Source organism: Microtus pennsylvanicus, chromosome 8 (genome assembly GCF_037038515.1).
Source record: "Microtus pennsylvanicus isolate mMicPen1 chromosome 8, mMicPen1.hap1, whole genome shotgun sequence".
In the NCBI taxonomy this organism is placed as follows: Eukaryota; Metazoa; Chordata; class Mammalia; order Rodentia; family Cricetidae; genus Microtus; species Microtus pennsylvanicus.
This window is the reverse complement of record NC_134586.1, coordinates 87,535,077-87,557,657: the sequence shown is the minus strand read 5'-3', so window position 1 is coordinate 87,557,657 and position 22,581 is coordinate 87,535,077.

The window sequence follows — 22,581 nt, the reverse complement described above, 5'->3', positions numbered from 1 at the left end:
TTAATACTAATTTTCTGCTAGAAAATTTTAAACTATCTATGCAGCACAATGTTACATATCTTACTTCTATTGACTGTATTAGTTCAGACCTCCTCAACCTGTATTATGCAAGAAGGCAGGAGAATTAGCATATGTCCCTGATTAAAAACAATATGAGAGTATATAAGCTTACACTTTTTAAATGATGCCTGAACCTTCTTAACAATAGTAAAAACAGAACCAATTGCCAAACCAATGGCTGTATTCCATGTATCCAAGGTTGCTGTGATGAACATCTCCTGCAAAGCTGGAGTTACTATCTCACTTAGCTTTCAGTAATCTAGTATCCTCCAAATTCTACCCAGCATTTGTAAGAACAAGACTCACCACTCAAATGGAACTAAAGTACACCACCCATTGCCAGTAGTCATCGTCAAGATGTAATATTGGTTTGATTTTGACCATGAGAGCATAAAGGGATGGCACTCATCTGTCAGGTCAGCATTTTGGAGGTAGAGGAGAGGAGGATTTAGAGTTCAGGACCAGTTTCTATTTAACAGTGCATTAAACAAACAAAGAGCTAAAAGAAATAAAATTGAACATGTATTATATCCAGACAAATTAATTAAATAATGGAAACACAGAAACTTGTTTTAAGATGCAACAAGTTGGATTTTTACTTAACATAGCTAGTGCACCACCAATGGTGATGTAAGTTCATTTTTCCCCATCAAGATGAAAATCATCTTTGAGAAGTGTAACGAAAATTTAAAACTATTTATTCCTTGTGGCATATACAAATCTGATGTATATGGATTGCAAACATGCAATTTGTTCACAATTTTGAAGGTCAAATTGAGACAAAATATACCAAAGTATTAAGTGTGTTACATATTTTAATATTGCAAGATTCACCTAAAGTATTGAAAATTTTAAATTTTATGCTAATATATTTTGATACTGTTAAAAATGTTTGGTATTCTGATGATAATTGTTATGTTGCTTAACTGAACACCTTTTAGTGATTTCTAAAAGTATTTTCACATAATTTTATGATGTAGATATAATTTAAACAGTGATTTCTTTAAACATCTCCACACCTCTAAACCGTTTTCTACTGTGTATACTAGTTCAAGGCATCCTGGCCTTGGCAAACACTCAAATCTTGTTAAGATTAACAAAATTATTGATGGTTGTTTAATTCTACAGTCAGGTGAGTTTTATTGATTGCTTCCCCCAGTTGAGAGGGGAAGCAGTTTACTATATACTGGCTTATCATATTCATTATATATGTGCTGAAAATGTCTCAATAAGCCTCAGAAGTTCACCTTATTAATTTGAATTTTTTTGTATACAACTTTTTATTTTATTTGTTATTGCAAATTTTGAAACCAGTTATTATGTATTTTGTAGTATGCGGTCTCTCAGCCTGTTTTCAACTTTACCTTTGGAGATACAGTACCAGTTTTTGCATGTTCACTCAACATTGTATCCCTCAGATACCTTAATTTTAATTTGAGAAAATGCATGATTCTTTCAATTAGAAAAATTAAATTATAATTTTAATGACTATTTCAGTTTAATTATGGATTACATTTTATGTGGGCAACTTTAGAATATTTGCATATATACAATATGACACAAAAATCTGCAAGAATTCACCTGTAGTTCATTGGCACCCACTCAGTAAGAGAAATATGTATATACAGCTTTAGGAATAGTGTATATTCTTGACATATGCTCTACAACGGAGCGATATCATAGTCTCTGGATGACATGTAACCCTAGAAAAAATAGTGCTTAGTTTAACAAGAATTCATTTGACCCAGCTTCATCCTTTCAAATTAAATTCATTAAAATTAATTCAATTTAAAACTATTTTTCTCAGTTTTGCTCTTCACTTGACACCTAATAACTACATTTGGCTTGTGAGGCTACTACAATGGGCACCAAAGGTCTAGATCTTCTGGAACCTTTTCTGAACATCACATTTGCATAATACATGAATGAATCCTTGTTGACTGAACTAAATGAAGAAGGGATAGCTCAAATACAGGATGTTTTTGTAAGCCACTTGCTCCAGGAAGTACAAAGGAAATTCTGAAAATATATTGGGGCCTGTGATGGTCAGTTAAGTTCTAGAAACCTGGTTGCCAGAGGCTTGGCACAATTTCTATTTAAAGGAAAAAGAAATGATCACACACTGTTTTCTGTTTTGGAGAGGGAGGCACAGCAATGCCAGCGGACACTTTAGATTAGCAGTTCTCAGTTAGCAGTGACTCCTTTGTGGGATGCATATCAGATATCTATATTATGATTCATAACAGAAGCAAAATCACAGTTATGAAATAGCAATGAAATAATTCTATGGTTGGGGGTCACCACAACATGAGGGACTGTATTTATGAGTCACAGCACTAGGAAGGTTGAGAACCACTGCTCTAGATCAATTGACAACCTATTCTGCTTGGGGAGATATTACTGTGGCCCGTGAGTAAAATAATAGACCAGATTGCTAGAGCCCAGAACAGGACGGGTTTTTTTTGTAACTTTGGAACCTGGTTAATATCACCCAGTAGACCTTATGTTGTTGGGCATGGCAGTGGATGAAAAGATGCCACATGAGAAGTGAATCAAGCTCCAGTAGCTGAGTTATAATGCAGTTCCAAAATAAAAGCTGTTTCCAAGAAAAACATTTAGTATAGAGCTTGGTACAGACAGAATGCCTGACAATGGAGAACAAAATAAACATGTAGCTGGAACTTCCCATCATTTTTTGAGTCCTGTCAAGCCCACCAACAGATTGGATAGGAAGACCCACACAGTCATTGAAAAAGGAAAGTGTGTTGAAGATGAACATGTCTGGAGGTCACAAATTCATGAGCAGATAGCCCAAATCTCTGTGGTCCCCACTGCTGTTGAATCTTTGAATCTCTCTCAGCACATGCTCAAGCCTGTTGCTGTATGGAGGATCCCATACAAACAAAGAAGAAGCAAAAGGGCTGTAATTATTTCCATATCTCCCAACTTGTTCACAAAAGCCAAACTAATACCTCTACACTATAGTCTTAGGGTTGCCTTCACAAATGTTAGTGGGAGAAAACTGTTCATTGTAAGAGCATCAGATACTGCACTGAATCCTAAACTTTGTATGAAAAGAGAAATGTCCTAAAGTTTTCTATCTACAGATTTATGAGCAACTACAAATGCAAATTAGGTCAAAAGTAAGGAAAACTGGGCTTTTGGGAGCTGCAGACCCCCGACCCCTTGATTTTCTTTGCCTCCCTCAGACCCTTTGCCTGCTGGAGTGAAACAACTTGTTTACCTGTGCCTGCAGCTGCTCTGAGCATGAGACCCTCATGAGTTCCTAATGGCAGGGGAGTGAATTCTGGTGGGTTTTACAGCTGGAAATCCCAAAAGCTGGGGTGTGGCTATCAGTAAAGGATCCCTATATAAGCTTCCCTGGAGCACAATAAAGTTAGTATTCTTGTATCAAAGATGACCCATGTCCCCATGTCTCTGTGCATGCGTGTGTTTTTAAATCTCCAACCTAGTTCCCAGATCACGTACAATCCCATAGTGCAGGCACTACACATATATGGATAAACAAATAGAAAGTACTTGAGACATGGGAGATGTTACAATACTTATCAGCACTATTAGAGCCTGCCACAGGAGTACTAAATAACAAAAATGGCTCATCTAGATGATGACAGTTAGTCTCTGACATCAGCTCTTGCATGATGGAGGCATGACAGAGGAGGCATGGTGGCAGATTCAGAAGTGGATGATTGCCGTGGTCTCAACAATGTGGTTTGACTTACGAAGCTGGAGGTGTCTACCATCACTGCCAACTTCCCAGTCTGTGGCAATGGACAGAGGCAGAATATCCTGATGGTACCATTTCTTGAAAACATCAAGTGGCTTCTTGGTGGCAGATTAAGAGAACACCAGGCCTCTTAATTTTACTTTCACAGGTATAGACTTACATAAATGGTGTGTGTGTGTTCTTTCTGCCAGCAATGTACCAATGTTCAGGATTTTATTTAGTATTAGGTCCAATCCCAAGGGGAAGAAGGAATGAGGAGGGAGAGGGAGGGAGGGAAGGAAAAAAGACAGATGAAGAGACAGAGAGACAGAGAGGAGGGAAGGAGAGAGAGAGAAAAAAAGAGAGGGGGGAGGAAGGGAAGAAAGAAGAGAAAGAATGTTTAAATGAATGAGAGAGAGTGAGAAAATATGTGTGAATGAGTGAGAGAGTGAGTGAGAGAGTGTGTGTGTGTGAGAGAGAGATAGAGAGCAAGAGACAGAGAGAGAGTCAGAGAGAGACAGAGAGCGTGTGAGAGAGACAGACAGACAGACAGACAGACACACACACACACACACACACACAGAGAGAGAGAGAGAGAGAGAGAGAGAGAGAGAGAGAGAGAGAGAGAGAGAGAGAGAGAGAGAATCTAAGAATAGAAATACAGTTTAGGAAATGGGAGGACTATAGATTACACAGTCTGTGAGCCATGCTAAAAAGTTCGGAGCATGCTAATATGGGTGATACCGGAAGGTTCTACAAAAGCAAATGACATGATCAGATTTGCCATGAACCCCTTCTTATCTTTGACTTTCCTTCTTTGCTACATTTGTTGACAAGAGGAGGATGTGAAATTTGGAACTGAATTACATCCTCATGAGAGTCAAGCCTCTGTCCTGTTTATCTCAAAAGAAAGCCCTCTCATTTTTATAATAAGACAATTGCCAAGACAGATATTTTTTTCAAATAACAAAAACCTACAAAAGGGCTAGGGGATCTTTGCCTGCTCATATTTGTGAAAACTAAGAGCAGAATATAGAAATGCTCAAAGAGCATGTTTGAATACACTTCTTTGTAAAGCATGACAGAAAGGAGTGATTATTTAAATTGGACAGGACTTTGCATTCCTGGCTCCTTGGTGGCACTGCCTTTTGTGTGAACTCTCTTACTAGAAAAAAAATGTCACAAAGGATAAAAAATGAGTCCAATAAGTTTTATTCAATTTCAGAGTCTATTATATATTCTGTTTTACACAAAGCATATAATTTTAAATTTCATAGATAGGCACGGTGAACATACACTTGGTAGATATACAGCTATTTGTACGGGTGAAATTGAAACCCTCCGGGGAGGGAACATTAATAATTCCTTCCTTGTAAGACAGAGCAGCTATCTCATATCCCAAACAAAGCCTGGCTAGCACAAAAGTGATTCACGGTCATTTATGAAAACTGATTACCAATCACCAGATCTTAAAGCCATGGCAACCTTTATTTTTCAATCTCATAAACAATAAAGCTCCCTTTTGTTAAACACATGAGGGACCTCTTTCCCACAGAGGAGTTAGTAAATGCAAAAGCTAATTTTCCAGATCTGACAGTAGGCATGAGAGCTGATGAAAACATATATGATAAACACATATTTCAGTAGGAAGAAAAATATCACGATGTATGTATTTTATATAGAACTTTCTTTCAGTCAGGTGTTGATACAAGGGAGGGTATATTCCTTTACAGTGTCCCAAAGGCAAACACTTTTTTCCTGATAAGATGACTTAACGATATTCAGTTCATTAATCCCAGATAAAGCCATATTCATATTTAGCTTAAAAGGTTCTTTCAACAAGATATTAAAATTGTAGTTTCTGTGTTTAACAATGAGAAACAAGGGATTATGGTAATTCCTGGCTTATGACTTAATCTCACTATTTGTTAAAGATATTAGACAAATAGTTTGCCAATTTTCTGTCATCAAAATGTCCTAAGGTGAACCAGAAAGAACCAAATATGACTCAGTGAGAAGTGGATCCTCCTAGGGTCCTCTTTCTCTATTGCAGTGCTTGAATAACAAGTCAGATAGATAAGAGAAAGCAACAAGGTCAGTTTTCTACTGACCTTCGCTTGTTCTGTCTATGTCTCTTATGTACCCTATGGAGATAGTAAGTTTCTAAGGCCAGCTTGAAAGCCCGGAAAAGCGTTCACCCATCATGTCACCAGTAGCGTTGGTCAAGGGCTATAAAATCTAATACCCCATAAAGGATAGACAGAGGGAGGAGAAATGGAAGAACAAAGACCAACATCCCCTCACTTCCCACCATGTGTGCAATTGCTGTTGCATTTGAAAGGCCTCTCTAATGCATTTTAGTTCAGAGTTAACTGAAGAAGCTGAATCAGTGCTAACCCAAACTATTGCTTGGGCTGCATCCAAACTAATTGACCAGAGCTGAGCAGCGGTACACTAGGAAGAGGTACACTAGTATTTTTCATTCACACTGGCCTGTGGTGTGGCATATGAAGGGCCAAGGGCACAAAATGACAGAGAGGAGTCGTTATAATAGAGCAATAGGTGAGTTCCCAGAGAGGGGACCATACTGAGGAGAGGGACTGCAAAGTCTTCTATAGATGTTAAAGGGGAAGTTACTTGGTCTTTTCTGGGCCATTTCCATTGGGCCTATGTGTGGATAGACAAAGCATTTCACAATCCTAGTGAATAGTATGCCTGCTAGCTTATGTGGTCTTGCTTGAGAATGAATGTCTGGATAAACCCCCATGGGTAATTAGGAGTTGTGGTCCAGGTATCTTTGTAAGATATCATCAGTCACTTAGTACGAGACTCTAAGAGATCCTAGCCCGATTGTTAGAAACTTGAGGACTTCTTTTGTTATTGGCCTTTGGTTTTCACACAAACCATGAAAAAGTTATTGACAATTTTAGATGACATCCTCTTTCCTTGCTTCCTTCCTTTGTGTGTATGTGTGTAATAACTAATAACTCATTGTTGGACTGACTTATGGGGCCATAGATTAGGGTTCCATACAGAAGCATGGGTGACTCAGAAACATCTGTATCACTGAAAAATCCCACCCATCATGGATACTCTATGTTGAGACCACCTTCAGTAACTCCCACACCTTACAGGTCATGTGCAGCTGTGGGGTAGGAAAATATAACAGGCGGAATCCCAGGTGGACATCCTTGGCACTCTCTCTTCTAATTAGAGATTGATAATATTATCACATGTCACTGCTTCCCTAGGTGTCACTGCATAATCTATTTCATTGCATGGGGCTATGGCTGTCACTGCTCTGTGATGAGAGATGGTCACACCCACACTCAAAGGAAATCACTTGACCCTAACAACCACTTCTAATATCCCTTTAACATACCATCTTCCAGCTTCATCCTGTTCCGTTTGTCTGCCATGTTCTTTGAGATTAGAAGAGGGGGTAGGTGGATGATCCTTTTCTGAGCATTGGATGGCTATGAGCAATTGTTACTTATTCTCAGCAGTTTCAACAGGAATCCAGTAACAGCTTCCCGTTCTAAGTAAAGTGCCCTTCCAAAGCCAAGGCTGATAGCACTAATCTGGCATGCTGTGAGTTATACTGGGTCATTTCTATTTCCAATTGGACACAAGCTAGAGTCCCCTAGGGATGGGGGAATTTCATCTGAAGAGTCCCCTAGACCATACCTGCCTATGAGCATGTCTTTGGGAAATTTTCTCGATGGCTAGTTGATGTAGGAGATCCCAGACCTCTCTGGAGAGTGCATCTCTAGAGAGATGTTTCTGGGCTGAGCATGAGTGGGGAGAGTAAGCAGGTAAGCAGTGTTTCTCCATTTCGGGCTCAGTTCCTGATTGAATTTCTGCTGTGACATCCCTCAAGGGTGGATCGTGACCTGGAAGTGTAAGCTGAAATAAACACTTTCTTTTCTGAGTTAGGTTTGGTTGATGTTTTATCACAGCAGTGGGAAAGCAATTTAGAAATATAGTGTAGAATGTTCTATTAGGTAGCTAATTGGAAATTAGCAGACTTGAAGGTCACCAAGAATGGAGTCCTCCTTCATTATCAGCTTTGAGCCACAATACCTGTGTCCCTGGTAACCGTGATGTCTCATGTGAAAAACAGTGATGTGTCACAATGCCTCTCCTCAGACTGCAGCACCATGTGACAGGATAAACAAAGGCAACAGAGAAAGGAGGGAGGTGAAGCTAGCAGGGCTTTGTTGAGGCTCATTAATGGATGGCATTTCTTCCTCTTAAACCACGGCCATTTCTATATAGATTTAGCTTTTAACTTCTTCCTCAAATCTTTAAAATCTCCATTAAATGGTTTTGATTTGAATCTCTTACCCTGGGTGGAGACATGACATTCTAAACTGTACAAAAGAACACAAGATTACCACCACACAGAAATTTTCAGGTAGGGAATAAAGATAAACCAATGGTGGCATTCCTTCATTTAAGAGTTAATCGAACGAGCCTGCCAATCATCCACACTGGAAAACACAACCCCTTGGAAGACTGTGTCTTCCCAAAACTGAAGAAATAGTACAAGGCCTATTGAAATATGTTGGCCAACACAGTGGTCTCTCTGGCTACAGTGCACTCTCTTGGGTCAAGAGTCTTTACTTTGCAATGGTCCCCTAGGCCATTACCCATTCTCATCCTTAATAGCACACTTCCCATGATTCTGTCCAAAACTCTGCCTGTCTACCCTATGCTTGTGTCTCATCTGAATTCATTACAGGGATCATACATACTGGGGAGTTAAAGGAAAGCCAAAGCCAAGATATTTCAAACTGTTCAGTTGTGGGGGAAAAGGTAGTCCAAAATCCACAGTCCAGTTCTGGCTTTAAGAACAATCTTTACTTCTTGTTCTGCACCAAATTCACAATCCCTCCTGGGTCTGTTCTAAGCTGTGTAAGCAGATAATTTCCAATTTTTCAATGACATTTTTAATAGTTGCCTTCTGGAATTCAGCTTTCAAGGGATTTCCTGATAAGAGCTATGTAATCAGGATGGGATCTCTTATTAAAAGGATTTTCTTTTTCCAAATCTTGAAAAAAGTCTGTTTCTCTCTTCTCAAGTTATCAGGCTATCTATCAATAATTGAAGGTGAGATTGAAACTATGACCTTGGCAGGTAGCGTGGAAGATTTGCTGAAGTTGTTCAATAGCGAGAATCAGTTTTTAGATTAGGGAGCGGTTTTGAACTGCATTAAAAGTAAACTTCTTTTTACACTCTTTGGGGCCCTCGGGACAAGTTCATTTATTCAACAAATATTTCATTTACTCAGCAATGAGCAGCATGGGATAAAGCAAAAGAGCACAGGGAGAGCGTTTCCACTCACCCCTTCCCATGGTGTTGCTGGCATGTTCATCCATGACCCATCGTTGAAGGGTCATGAGCAGAAAAACTTAAGCTAAATAGCCAATGTGCTGTATGAACATGCAGATTCTAGGAACTCAGAATTCTTGGATTTTATGTACAATCAGTAGCCTAAAGGGAAGACAAGGAACCTTTATTTTTAATAAGTTCCTCCGTATGACTCTCATGAGCACTGCAGATAGAGACTTAACTTATTACAAGTTGTGGCTACAGACCTGTATCCTCCACTTAGTAGCTTAAGCTCCACAATTGTGCCTTTCATTAATTTCTTTGTTAGGGAAGGTAGTAACAGAAATCTACCCATGGGGTAGTTTGGAGAATGATATAAATAGATGGAATTAGCAGGCAATGCATGCTTTGCACAGCACCTAGAAATGCTATGTAACTCTTCTCCATTATTATTTAATTATTGTCACTCTGGGATTCATTTTGGTCCCATATAGATGGAAGCATCTTCTGTGAAGATATTTAGTAGGAGCTTGATAAGTGTAGTGGTACACTAATGACTTTATTTACTTATGTAAGTTGCTTGATAGACATAATGAACTGTTTAGGTCTTTCCTAACTCAGCTCCCAGTAGCCTTCTCCTGACTTATATTTAAAACTCTGTTTTTGATAATCAGTGTATCCAGAAAGTTGATATATTGCCACCATATCAAGCTGTGATACAGTGGTCATCATATATTGTATATAAATCAAGAATACTGGTTATGCTAGGAAAAAAGTTTGTTCAGCAGGTATCTATTAAGAGTGAAGAAACAATTTAGTTTGTACTTTGAAATGCAAAACAAAACAAGCAAAAATTCCATGGTTCTCTATTCTCCAGAGCAAGCCTTCTGTATGCTGAACGGAGCTAAAAAAGCCATGATTTCATGAGCTTTGCCTCCTGCTGCAATGTAGGGTCACTCTGGACCACCAGCACAAATCCTCTTGTGATGAGGAGTGATGGTGCTTTGATCCATGCAAATTATCTTAGTGGCTGTATCCTTTTGGACAGCTCTATTATCTCTTAAATGTGCATATGAGATGTTCCCTTAATCTCTATGGGTTTGGGTCCCTGGGATACCTAGGCTAGGAAGGTAAAGAGATTCAGGAAGTGGCAGCAGAAAGCCAGGGTGCAAAAGAGAGACCAGAAGACCATCAAATGCAGGCATAAGGACTGAAGGAGAGTAGCAATCTGGGGCTATTTGTAGCATAAGAAACAATCTTCCACCTTTCAACCTTTCTCTTGTATTAGCTCAAGACTAATTTAAAAAGAAATCTAACTTGGTGATCAAGATTCATGAAAGAAAGGTTGTATTATTTCAGTAGAACTGGAGAGGAGAATTCCATGCCTGGTGAAATTTATTTCCTAGAAAATGGTGGTGCTTCATTCCACATCAGTTCAGAATTAGGTAACTGAAAATCTGCTTTATCAGGCTTACAGGCACATTAAGACTAGTCTATCTCCTCAGATTGTAGTTTTCAGTAGGTGACTCTAATGGCAGTCATTTGCATCTCGTAGAATACTGGTGATTGACCTAGGATTCACAGTTGGTCTTTATTGACTCTTGTTCTTTAATCAAAGGATTCATCATTGTGACTCCAGGGTCATTTTAGATCTCTATGAACCATGACTCCTATCCTGCTCTTTATTGAAAGGACACATAGCTGTGTATCCTTTAGATCCATAGATCATCCTCTAGAATCCTGGATCATTCTAGAGCTCCATGAATCAGGAGCCTTGTCTTGTTCTTTGTTTAAAGGCTACACAGCAGCAACTCCTGGCCCATTCTAGATCTCTACGAATCATGAACCTGATCTTTAAGTGGTAGCAGTGAAGACCACGTTGTGGTCCAAGCAAGGGCTTGAGAAGAGTGTGAATGGTATCATTCTGTTAGGGACTTGTCTGGATGCCATAAAACACTCGATGAAAGCACCTTAAGGAAAGAAGTCCATACAGGAAGTAGATACAGTACATCATGACAGGGTGGGTATGGTGGCAGTGTCAGGAGGCAGCAGGTCACACTATACCCAGTCAGGAAGCACAATGTTTTTTTTTTTATTAATCCTGAGACTGTAGTCCAAGGAATAGTATTTTTTTTAAATATTTATTTATTTTGTATACAATATTCTGTCTGTGTGTATGCCTGCAAGGCAGAAGAGGGCACCACACCCCATTACAGATAGTTGTGAGCTACCATGTGGTTGCTGGGAATTGAACTCAGGACCTTTGGAAGAACAGGCAGGAGAGATGGCTCAGAGGTTAAGAGCACCAAGGAATAGTATTACAAACATTCAAGGTATGCCTCCCTACCTCAACCAACCTAATCAAGATAATCTCTTACAAATGTACCAAAGATTTATTTGCATGATGCTTCTAAAGTTGATAATTATTATGAACTATCCCATACATCAACTTAGTAAAGAAAGTTGATGCATTGGTTTCCATGGCTAAGTAGGGGCTTCATCTCCTCAGAGGCAGCTTTGTGGCTGGTGTGGATGGAGTTCAATTGGTAGCGAATGACATGGCTATCAGTTGGTCCTCTAAAGCTGGGCTAAGAGGAAACACTTCCCAGTGGGGACCTCAGCTTCCCGTCTGAGAAACAGGGGGAGGTCTGGCTTCCTCAGCAAGGGTCTTCCAATACTGACTTTCCAAGAGACCATTTCTTGTTGCTGTGATGTACCTGGCAGGATGTGCTTCTGTGGTCTTGATCCAGTTAAAGGCAGAATGAAGTGCCACATCCCCAGAATTAGAAACTCTATGGTTCCTAAATTCTGTGCAGCAGACTTTGGTGGGGTCAGAAGAAGTTATTATGGAGCATCCCCTACTTGCATATTCTTCATCTTGGGTACTCCGTGGGGCTAGTGTGTTGATTAGCTGCAGTTTAAAAAAAATTCTTAACCACCATCCAATTGACATTTTTGCTATATCTTACACCAACCCAACTTTGCTTTACCCCTAGGTCACATGCCACCAGAATTGACGAGTTGAGGCTCTTTAAATCTATAATCCCTCCAAAACAAATAAATGATGGCATGAGTGCTTATTAGTTCATCTAATTTCCATTTCTCACACTGGGCAATAGGATATTCTTTTTTTTATTATTCTTTGACAGTTTCATACATATGTATAATTAATTTTAGCAATATTATTTTTACTTCTGTCTTAGAACCGGTATCTAATGTGTACCTAATCCTATGGGTACCTCTCCATGCTCTTTCTTCTCTCTGCATCTGTCTCTACAACCTTAATTAGACATTGTCTCACAACTTACAAATTTTCTTTAACTTCGTTAACATCTTAAATTCAACCGATTGAATTAATGATGCTTGTATGTACATTAGTATGGGTCATACACTGGAGCATGGATAACCTGCTAATGACCATCCGTGAAAGGGAGGTGGTTCTCCCTCTCCCAGAAGTCACCAGTTGCCAATAGCCCTTCAGATATGGGCAGTTTCTAGAGGATCCTCCTCCATCTATTCTGGAATTTTGAGTGGTTTGGTCTTGTATTGGTAACCATAGAAGTTGTGAGTTGATGTGTGCATCAGCTATGCCAAGACCAGAAGAGAGCATTGCACAGCACTTAAAAACATATTCTGGACTTTCTTCTATGATCTTCCTGAGCCTTGGGGGCGGGGATCAGGCTGATATAAGGGTCTTTTTTACAGATTAGCAGCAGTACTTGCTCAGGCTCGATGACATCATGAAGAGTTATGAGTCTCACTACCCACTGCAACAAGAAGTTTCTCTAAGTTTGAGAACAGCACAGATCTATGGCCACAGACATAAATGAAGGTAGTCTGACATTAGGACAAGTTGGAGAAGCAGTAGTGGGTTCCCAAGTAGGGCCTGTGATCTCCTGAGGCATGAGTTTTGATTGTGGTGGAGTAGTAGGATGGATTTGTTCCCAGTCCTCAAATCCAATCAAGAGAGCTGTAGGGATAAGTCCCGCCCCTTAGGGGGCGTGTTCGCCTCGGGCTAATGTCTGCCTATAAATTTGGCTAGCATGCTCCAAGCTGTCACTTCTGCTTTCCTGGTCTCAGCGGGAACGGTGGTTCTGTAAGTCTATTTCTACATTAAAACTATATATATATTTACAATCTGTCTGCATTCGTTTACGCCGCTACAGAGAGCAGGTCGTTTACCCACATAGATGGCCCAGTCACTGCTGCACTGATGGGCACAACTTAGACCCACTGCTCTAATAACCTTCGAAATTTGCTGCCGTGCCTCACGTTTTTAAATTCTCAGATTCCATCACATGTGTATTTCTGTATCAGTCTCCTAAGTCTCAAAGCCTAATCACGTCATGCAAAAACTTTAGTGTTTTCTATCTAGTCCCAAATAGAGTCAAAACATTTCTCAGCTGTACTTTTGCTATCTTCCAAACTTCTTCTCTGGTCTTTTCTTCTCATCTTGATACATCCCAAGCTACAACCTCAGTGCAGTCTTCAGTAATGTCTGGGTGAACTTCCAGAGAACTTTAATTTTGTTTTATTACTTATATAGTACATGGATACCTTAAGCATCTCATTCAGTTGTGAGCTCTTTAGGGTAGTGTTCAGGGACTTCCTACATCTTCCACATGGAGGTTAGACCAGAGGGACACCATCAGCTTGTAGGTTTTTAGAATCTCTCAATGAATCTATTCCACAAAGACACCACTATGCCTCCTATCAGCTCTTAGGTAATGTGTGCTGCTTGAAATGCTCCCTGGGTTCACTTTAACATTTTTGTTTATTTTGGTGGGTAAAATTTCATCTAAATTCCCATTTATTGGCAGAGACTCTTCATAAGCTGCTCTTATCTCATCACAGCATCTTTAATTAAATCCTCGTTTTACCCATAGTCTAGTTTACTCATGCATCCTCTGCCTTTTATCCTGACCAATCTTCCTAGAAGTTTGTTAATTTTATTACTTTCTACAAAGTGCCAAAATTTGGCTTTTGTTTTATCTTTTCTATTGTAGGTTGCTTTTCTGTTTTATTAATTTCTGCTTCTGTTATCTTTATTATTTCTCTCTTCTACTTTCTTTGAGTTTAATTTGATATTCTTTCTCTCTCTCTCTATCTCTTTCTCTCTTAACTTTTCAAGACAGATGTTCTGCTCATTACCTTTAGCCCTCCCTTTTTTTTCTAATCCAAGCCCATGAGATCACATGTTTCTTGGTCATTATTGTTCTAACAGGTTTTCACAATGAAGTGAATCCTAACATCAGTATATTCGCCTTTAGACATGTTTTAATTTATAAAAAATATTTATTCATGTATGAGTGACTTATGATTATGCATTTATATTTACAATTATGAAGCTTTTCCTAGTTAATTTTTACTCACTATTTCTTATTTTCTTCATGCTCAGAGTCTCTAGAGTGATATCGAAGGCTTTGACATTTGCTGAGACTCTTTTTATTGATGAATTTTGTCAGTTTCACACACATGTATAATCCATTTTAATTACTGTCTCCTATCCACTCTGTTTTATTTCCTTCCCATTTCTATCAATCCCTCATCCCTTCCTATCAGACCCTTTCCCAGATGTAAAACTTTTGTGTTGGTTTTGTGACCCAATTAGTTTACACAGGGCTATCCCTGTGAGCTCTGAATTAAAACTGTCCATTGGAGCCTGGTGAAGTCACCAGTCAGCACGTAACTCAAGACAGACTGCTACCCACTACAGAAAGAAGTTCCTGTGACCAAGGCTGAGAGCAGCACTAATCTATGGATGTAAACATAAATATTGAGAAGGCAATTTGATGGCATGACCTTTAGCAAAATAACAATAATGATTTCTATCATAGGGCCTCTTTTTTAGTTATGGTTTCTATTGCTATGATAAAATATCATGACAAAAAGCAATTTGGAGAAGAAAGGGATTATTTCATTTTGCATTTCCAGTTGATTGTCCAAGACTAGTGAAGGTCAGGGAAGACACTCAAGGCAGCGACCTGGAGGCAGGATCTGAAACAGTAGCTGTGCAGGAATGCTGCTGACTGGCTTGCTTCTGATAGATTGCTAAGCCTACTTTCTTATACACCCCAGGACTATCTGCTCAGGTATGGCACTAGTCACAGTGGGTGGGGCTCTTCTGCGACAATCATTAACCAATTAATTAATCAGACATGTCTACAGGCATATCTTTTTAAAATTGATTTTATTGATCTCTAGATATTTTCTGCTCCCCTCCCTGCTTCTTCCCTCCCCTCCAACCCTGTTGCATGGTCCCCATGCTCCAAATTTACTCAGGAGATCTTGTCTTTTTCTACTTCCCATGCAGATTAGATCTATGTATGTGTCTCTTAGGATCCTCATTGTTGTCTAGGTTCTCTGGGATTGTGATTTGTAGGCTGGTTTGCTTTATGTTTAAAAACCACTTATGAGTGAGTACATATGATAATTGTCTTTCTGGGTCTGGGTTACCTCACTCAGTATGATGTTTTCCAGCTCCATTCATTTTACAGGCCAATCTTATGGAGGTGTCTTTGCAACAAATAGTATTTCTTCCCAGAAATGTTTATGTTTTTATCAAGTTGATAAGAACAACCAGTATATCCTCTGACTTTTCAAGCCATGGACTTTTGACTAGAGTTATGGTACAGCATGAAATTCCCTCCTGTGTAGGAAGCCTCACATTCAGGAATCAATTAGCTACCCCACATTATTCATTCCGCTGTTGTCTCAGTGGGCACATCTTGCCTAGACATTCAGTATTACAGCAGGCAGGGTCCAGCACTGGGTCAGACAACTGATGTCTTTTGTCCCTCAGAGCTTCTCCAGTACTTTCCTCAAGCTTGTCAACAAGGAGGATGTTTATGTCCTTAGCAACAGGATCTAACCAGATAATTCTTTGGGTACCCAAGAACAATGGTGATACTCTGTGGTTTTTTTTTTTTTTTTGGAGACCTTTGTGGTCTGTCTGGCCAATAGCTCACAGGGAGGTATTCCCTTCCTCAGATTTTGATTTTCATTCAAAAGCCCATGTCTTCCAGGAGTAACATTGTCCACCCATATGGAATCATTCTATTTGAACTCTATATTTTAAGGTTGCGTAACATGAAAATTTGACTTATAATTTCAACCTTTATCCTTAACACCAACTCCATAAGCCATTCCCCCTGTCTCTCACCCAATATTTTTTGTTATTATTGGCAGCTTTGGTGTATAATTTCATGTGACACAACTCACTCATTAAAAATGTAAAATGCAGTGACTTTTAAAAATTGTTTTCAGCATTTTGTAACTTTCATCATTATCTGAGTTAAGAACAGTTTCCATCTCTCTAAAAGAAACCGGTACTCATTTTAATTGCTCTCTATTTCTCCCTAATCCCAGATCCTATTATTCACTAATTTATTTTTGGCTTCCATATATTTGTCTATCCTGGACAATTGATAGGAATGAGTAACAACATGCATGGCCTTCTACGGCTGATCTCTTTCAGTTAGTGTTGTTCTCATGATTCAGCCATGTTGTACTATGTATATACTGCTGCATTAATTCTATATATGGCTAAATGGATCTACCTGAGATTCACATTGCTTGTACTTTTGTGAATGTTTTAAATCCAAATCTGGCTTTAGTGAGCACTTTTAATTTCAAAGCTCCTTACTTTTCTGGGCTGAATTATTTAATGCCTTTGCTCCTTATGATAAATCATAAATCAAGCCTTTTTACAGTCTACAGCAGGAAGTTCAATCTAGCTGCCATATTGTGTAGCAAAGCAGCCATGCAGAGGCTTTTCTTATGAATTCACCTGATCCATTCATCCTTCCATACCAGACCAAACTCTTCACATGGAGGCTTATTTTTTTCTTATCATCTGGCACAGCAAAACTGCCCTCTTCTCCAATTCCTTCCAAGGTATTTTTGGAGCTTTATTCAGATGCTTTTGAAATGACCCTCTCTCCCTATTCAGTTGATAATCATTTTGGAAAGTAGCATTGGACAGGCTTGGATGGTCTCTGACAGTTTGCTTTCTTTGTAGAAAGGAAACCCAACTGTGCCTAAGGTCCTGTAGATGATACATGGAACTACTGAATTAGTAAATGAACAGATCCAAAGTATTCTCTCTTTTCCCCACAATGATTGGCTTCTCGGAGGCAGATTTCATCCGTCTGGTTCCTAACACCTGGATGAAGTGAGCTCAGATGGAGGTGACAATACAGCATGCCCTCGGCACCATTTCTGGGTCTGGCTTCTTGATCTCATGGATATGGAAGGGGCAGAGTGCAAGCTCTCCTTATTTACAGACTCCATGGGGTATGCAGGGGAATATTGAACGAGTCATCCTTGCCAGCACGGCTCCACTGATGCCTTAGACTCCGGAGGATGGCGAGGCATTTGTTGCAATTTTGATTTCCCAGGTTCAGAGGGGGCTTAGAGATGTGTCTGTCTTAAGCTCCTTATTGTCTTTCTGCATATTAAGTGTCGAAACCCCGGTCTCCATGGAACATATTCAAAAGGGAGATCAAGAGAGGAATTATAGCAGATCTAATGAAACCCTAATCTCCTTATTATTGCCACTTTAAAGAGAAAACACTGACCAGCTCCAGTGGTAGGCATTTCTCAAGGGACCGTTCATACCACAAGCAGGACATAGCGATCTGGGAGGTCCAGAGCTTTCTTAATTCCCTTCTCTGTCTGAATCTGCAAATCTTTACACAGTGCTGGGGGTGGAGAGCACCAAGGTTGAACAAATGGGGCATGGCAACTCCATGTCGGGAAAATGAGAAATTGGAATGCCTAGATAGCAGAGGCTCTGGAAGGACATGGCCCCGCCATCGTAGACGGGATTGGGTAGGCAGCAGAGAGCCATCACCCATGGATTTCTGCGGTCACGTGAGCAAGCAGTGGATACCTGTCCTCTTCCTCTCTTCATCAGTTCATCTTCGCAGCTGTTTCATCAGCGATGGGTCATATTAACCCAAATTAGCGGATCTCTCCCTCTGTCTTTTAAGAAAAGATCGACTAGGGGGAACTCAAATGAAAACACAGTGTTGCAGCCTGGCAATAGCAGGAGGTTTCATATAAACCAAATCTAATTTATAGTTGGCACTAGCAAAGGGTTGTGCAGTCTTACACATAATAGAGGCTTAATGGGTATTTGTTGAATTTAATGATTTGAATCATTTGCAGCAAAACAAATTCCACTTCATCTGAATTGTTCATATAGGTTTCTTTCTCGCTCCATTTAGCATAGCAGGCAGGTGAGGGCTTCCACGTGCAGTCAAACCTGAATGAGGGGACCCTTGCCCATCCATGTACTATACCCTAAACCACAAAGGCATGCAATGGCTCTGCTGAAATACAGCTTGGCCACAGTCCCAGTTTCCTCATTTATCCATCAGTAAATGTACAGGGCTCATTGATGAGAAATAACATTTATGATGAAGTAACCCTATGTCTGGCACAGAGAGCCCTTTAATAAATGTCTACTATGATGATAACTTGTTATTCCTCTGTAAGATACTAAGTAGTATTTGCTAAAGTCAGGGCCCGAGTCTCAGAGCTTTCTGTTAAAATGTCCATTCCTTGTGACAGAAAGGCTGAGAAGTCTAATAGGCCCCAAGTGCTCATGAGCCTGGTGTCTCAGATGGGTTTGCATCCTGAAACAGTGTGGGTATATATGGAAATCATGACCGTTGTGGAGGCTGGTTCTTTTGCCATTGGAAAGATAGACCTTGTTCTACAGCTATAACGCAAGATTTGGAGGGACACATGATGAGAAATAAGAATGAATCAATGAAAAATACATGATTAAAAACTGCTGAAATCGCTCAGTAGCTAAAGGTGCTTGCTGCCAAGTATGGAAGATGACCTGAGTTCAAAAACAGGAACCCACATGGTAAAAGGAGAGAACTGATTCCAGAAAATTGTCCTATGATCTCCACAAGAAAGCCACATGCACACACACACACACACACACACACACACACACACACACTCACATCTATACACACACACACACACATGTACACACAAAGCAAAATTTAAACAAGAAAAGTCCCGCTTGCTTAAGGTACTGGTAATATTTCATTCTACCCAGTTTCTACCTCTTTTTCCTCTGTTGCTCAAAGGATGAAAAGTCTAATCACATGGAGGAGGGGCAGACACAGGCCCAAGAAGAGCCTTTGCAACTGGGAGCTTTAGAGGAAGGGTCTGTGGTAAATGAATGCCCCTGGGAGTTGGAGTGTCATGTGTGTTTGTGTGAGAATACCTAAAAGAAAAGCTTCAGTCTGAAGACATTTTTTCCCCTCCAAACTTGCCAGCAGCTTCTAATGTGTAGGAGGGCTGTGAGCCATGGTTTCTGATTATCCAGTAATAAATTTTCCTTTAGGCAAGCAGTGGAATCAAATCATTTCCCAGCCTACTATCTGTGGTAGATAGATGTTAATCAAAGCAACGTTTGTCAAAATGCTTGTTAAAAATACAGATGATGGATGCCCACTCAAGATATATTAAATCAGAGACTCTAGGAAAGGCATCAGGGCTGAGAGAATCTGCATTTTTAACCAGCTCTCCAGCTGATTTTCAGGCTAAAAGCCTGACCACTAATAGTGGTAGATTGCAAACTTAGCTTCATATGAGAACCATCCAAAGAGCGTTGGAGAGAACCCAGTTCCTGAGCCTCTACTCTAGAGATTTTCATTTAGCTGGTCAGGCAGAGGCCCCAGGGATCAAGCAGTCTGAAATCTCCCCCAGGAAATCCAATGTGCTGCCAGGATTAAGAATCAGTGGGCTAGAGGCTATGTATGTTAATAACCAGCAGGCTTAACACGTGAAAGCGCCTACAGCAAGACAGACAGAGACGGCATCTCTATTGCTTATTTGTTATACATATTTTCAATTTTGGTGATTATTAAGCTAAAGAGGCAACCATAGAACAATAGGAAATGCTGTGACTATAAGATGAGCTGATAGTTATTGACACAGCTAAGTATCACACAGACACATTCTATTTAAAACAAGACTACGATACAACTGTGATTTGTTGTTGTTTGGAAATAGGGTCTCACTTAGTAGTTCTGGTTGGTCTTGAACTAGCAGATATCCACCTGCCTCTATCTCCCAAGCACTGGAATTAAAAGTGTGCACCCTATGTTCTGGCTTTGATATTCATCATTACTATGATTTTTGTTTGTGTAGTTTCTTTTATGGGGGGTGAGGGATTGACTAATGAAGCCAGGCAAGACAAATTGGAGCCAGAACTGGTGAAATAGATTGCCAAATCACAATCATTGTTGACAAAGCAGTTCTCTCCTAGTGAATATGATGTGTAAACAGCCTTAGAGATTTGTCAGATAAAAAGTAAATCATTTGAAAGTAGCCATCTCTCCTATATTTTTACATTAGATCATCAGAAAAATAATAGAAGATGATATCATTCACCTTAGCAACATTAAAACAAATTTTAGTAATCAAACGGGGCCCAGGAGATGACTTAATGGATGAAGAGCCTGACACACAAACAAGAGGAATTGAGTCTGTATCCCCAGCAATCACAGAAAAAGTGGGCATAGCAGCACCTCTGCTGCCGGACAGCAGAAACACCAGGGTTCGCTGGAAAGCCTGACTAGCTGAATCAACAAGTTTCAGGCTCAGTGAGAGATCCTGCTTAAAAAAACAACAAGTTTCAGGTTCAGTGAGAGATCCTGCTTAAAAAAATGAGGTGGAGAACAATGGAGGAGGACAACTGACAACCATTTTGGGCCTCCGTGATGTTGACTGCACCAGCAAACAGGCACGCGACAGACATCACACACACACACACACACACACACACACACACACACACACACACACACACACACTCACACTTAAAAATAAATCTTAATAAGAAAAAGCGGGATTTATAGAAACAAAAGCACAAAGCATTAGTCAGCAATGTAAAGATGTTTTACATAAATGGCATTATTGTGTTCCCAGACAAGAAATATTGATCTGTAGCCAATGTGGATTTTCTGTAAATGTATAGTTTAATACATTTCCACACGAGGTAATACTATTTATGTAAAACAATGATAATATTACTCTGAAGTATATCTAGCAAGAGAAGATCATTTAGGCAATGTTAAAAAGGCATCCATCTGTAATTTCTACTATTTGTAAGAATATATAAAAATAAAAACCAGAGTAAGAACTTTTATGAAAAAAATAGTTATTAAAGATAGAACAGTAAAAAAATGAAATAAGTAAAAAATTGCAGTATCAATAGGATACATAAAAATTCACAGTATTTTAGGTCTTTAGAAAAGTTAATTATTTGAGTATTAGGATCAAAACAATTGATTTACCTTTAGAAAATATAATAATTTTAGACTTCTACATCATATAACAAAATTAATTCTACTTTAATTAAACTCAACTAAATGTTTCCTTGTCAATCAACATAGAGCTGACTTCTATAGTATGAAATATGTAACGTTCATATGCCATTATTAAAAGAAATATAAATAACAAGGATATTAATTAAAAGGTTATAGTTTTCATTTAAATGCTGTATAAAGAGAAAAAAGTAGGGGAGAAGCCGTAGCTAATTGATTTCTTTCCTATTCCACTATTGAGAATGAAAATGCCATAATAATTTTTGAAGGGCACTGTGGAATTTTATGTTAAATACCATTAGAATATATGTTTCTGGGCTGATGAGCTGGTTCCGTAGGTAAAGGTGCTTGCCACCAATCCTAAAGGTCTGAGTTCAATCCCTGGGACCTACATGGTAGAAGGAGAGAAACAATTCTTGAAAGTTATCCTCTGACCTCCATCTGTGTATGGCACATGCACACACACAACAACAACAATAATTAGAAACTTTTAAATATGAAAATATGTTCTTGAACCAGACTTGGAGGCAAATACTGCTAATCTCAACTCTTGAGAAATAGAGGCAGGAGGATTACAAGTTGAAGGTCATTCTGGGCTATCACATGAGTTTGAGGCTAGCATGTGTTACCTGAAACCTTAACACAAAAAAACAAACCAGCGAGCAAGCAAAATAACATGTCTCAAAGTATCTAGAGTTTTTGATAACCAATTGTACTTCTCAGGACTTTTCTTTAAGACATAACTAGAGATTTGTATTATGGTTATTAGGCAGGAACGTTCAGGGTGGCATTATTTTTATAATGGAAATTTGAAGCAACTTTAATGCTCATAACAGAGAATTGCTTATATGAATTTTGGTTTAGTCCCATAATGCAATTTTGTAAAACCTTAATAAATGTATCCTTTTCATAGAAAAATGTAGGGAGAGTATAAGCTGTAAATAATGGCTAGAGAAGACCACTAGGTAATTTGTATATTAGTTTTTGAGAAGATGCTTAAACTTATCCCATGTTCCCTGTTAGATCCAGTCTGGACTTTGATTTAAATTGTGTGTATGTCTAAGTGAAGACAGAGGTCCATGCAGTGTGATTTCTACTGCT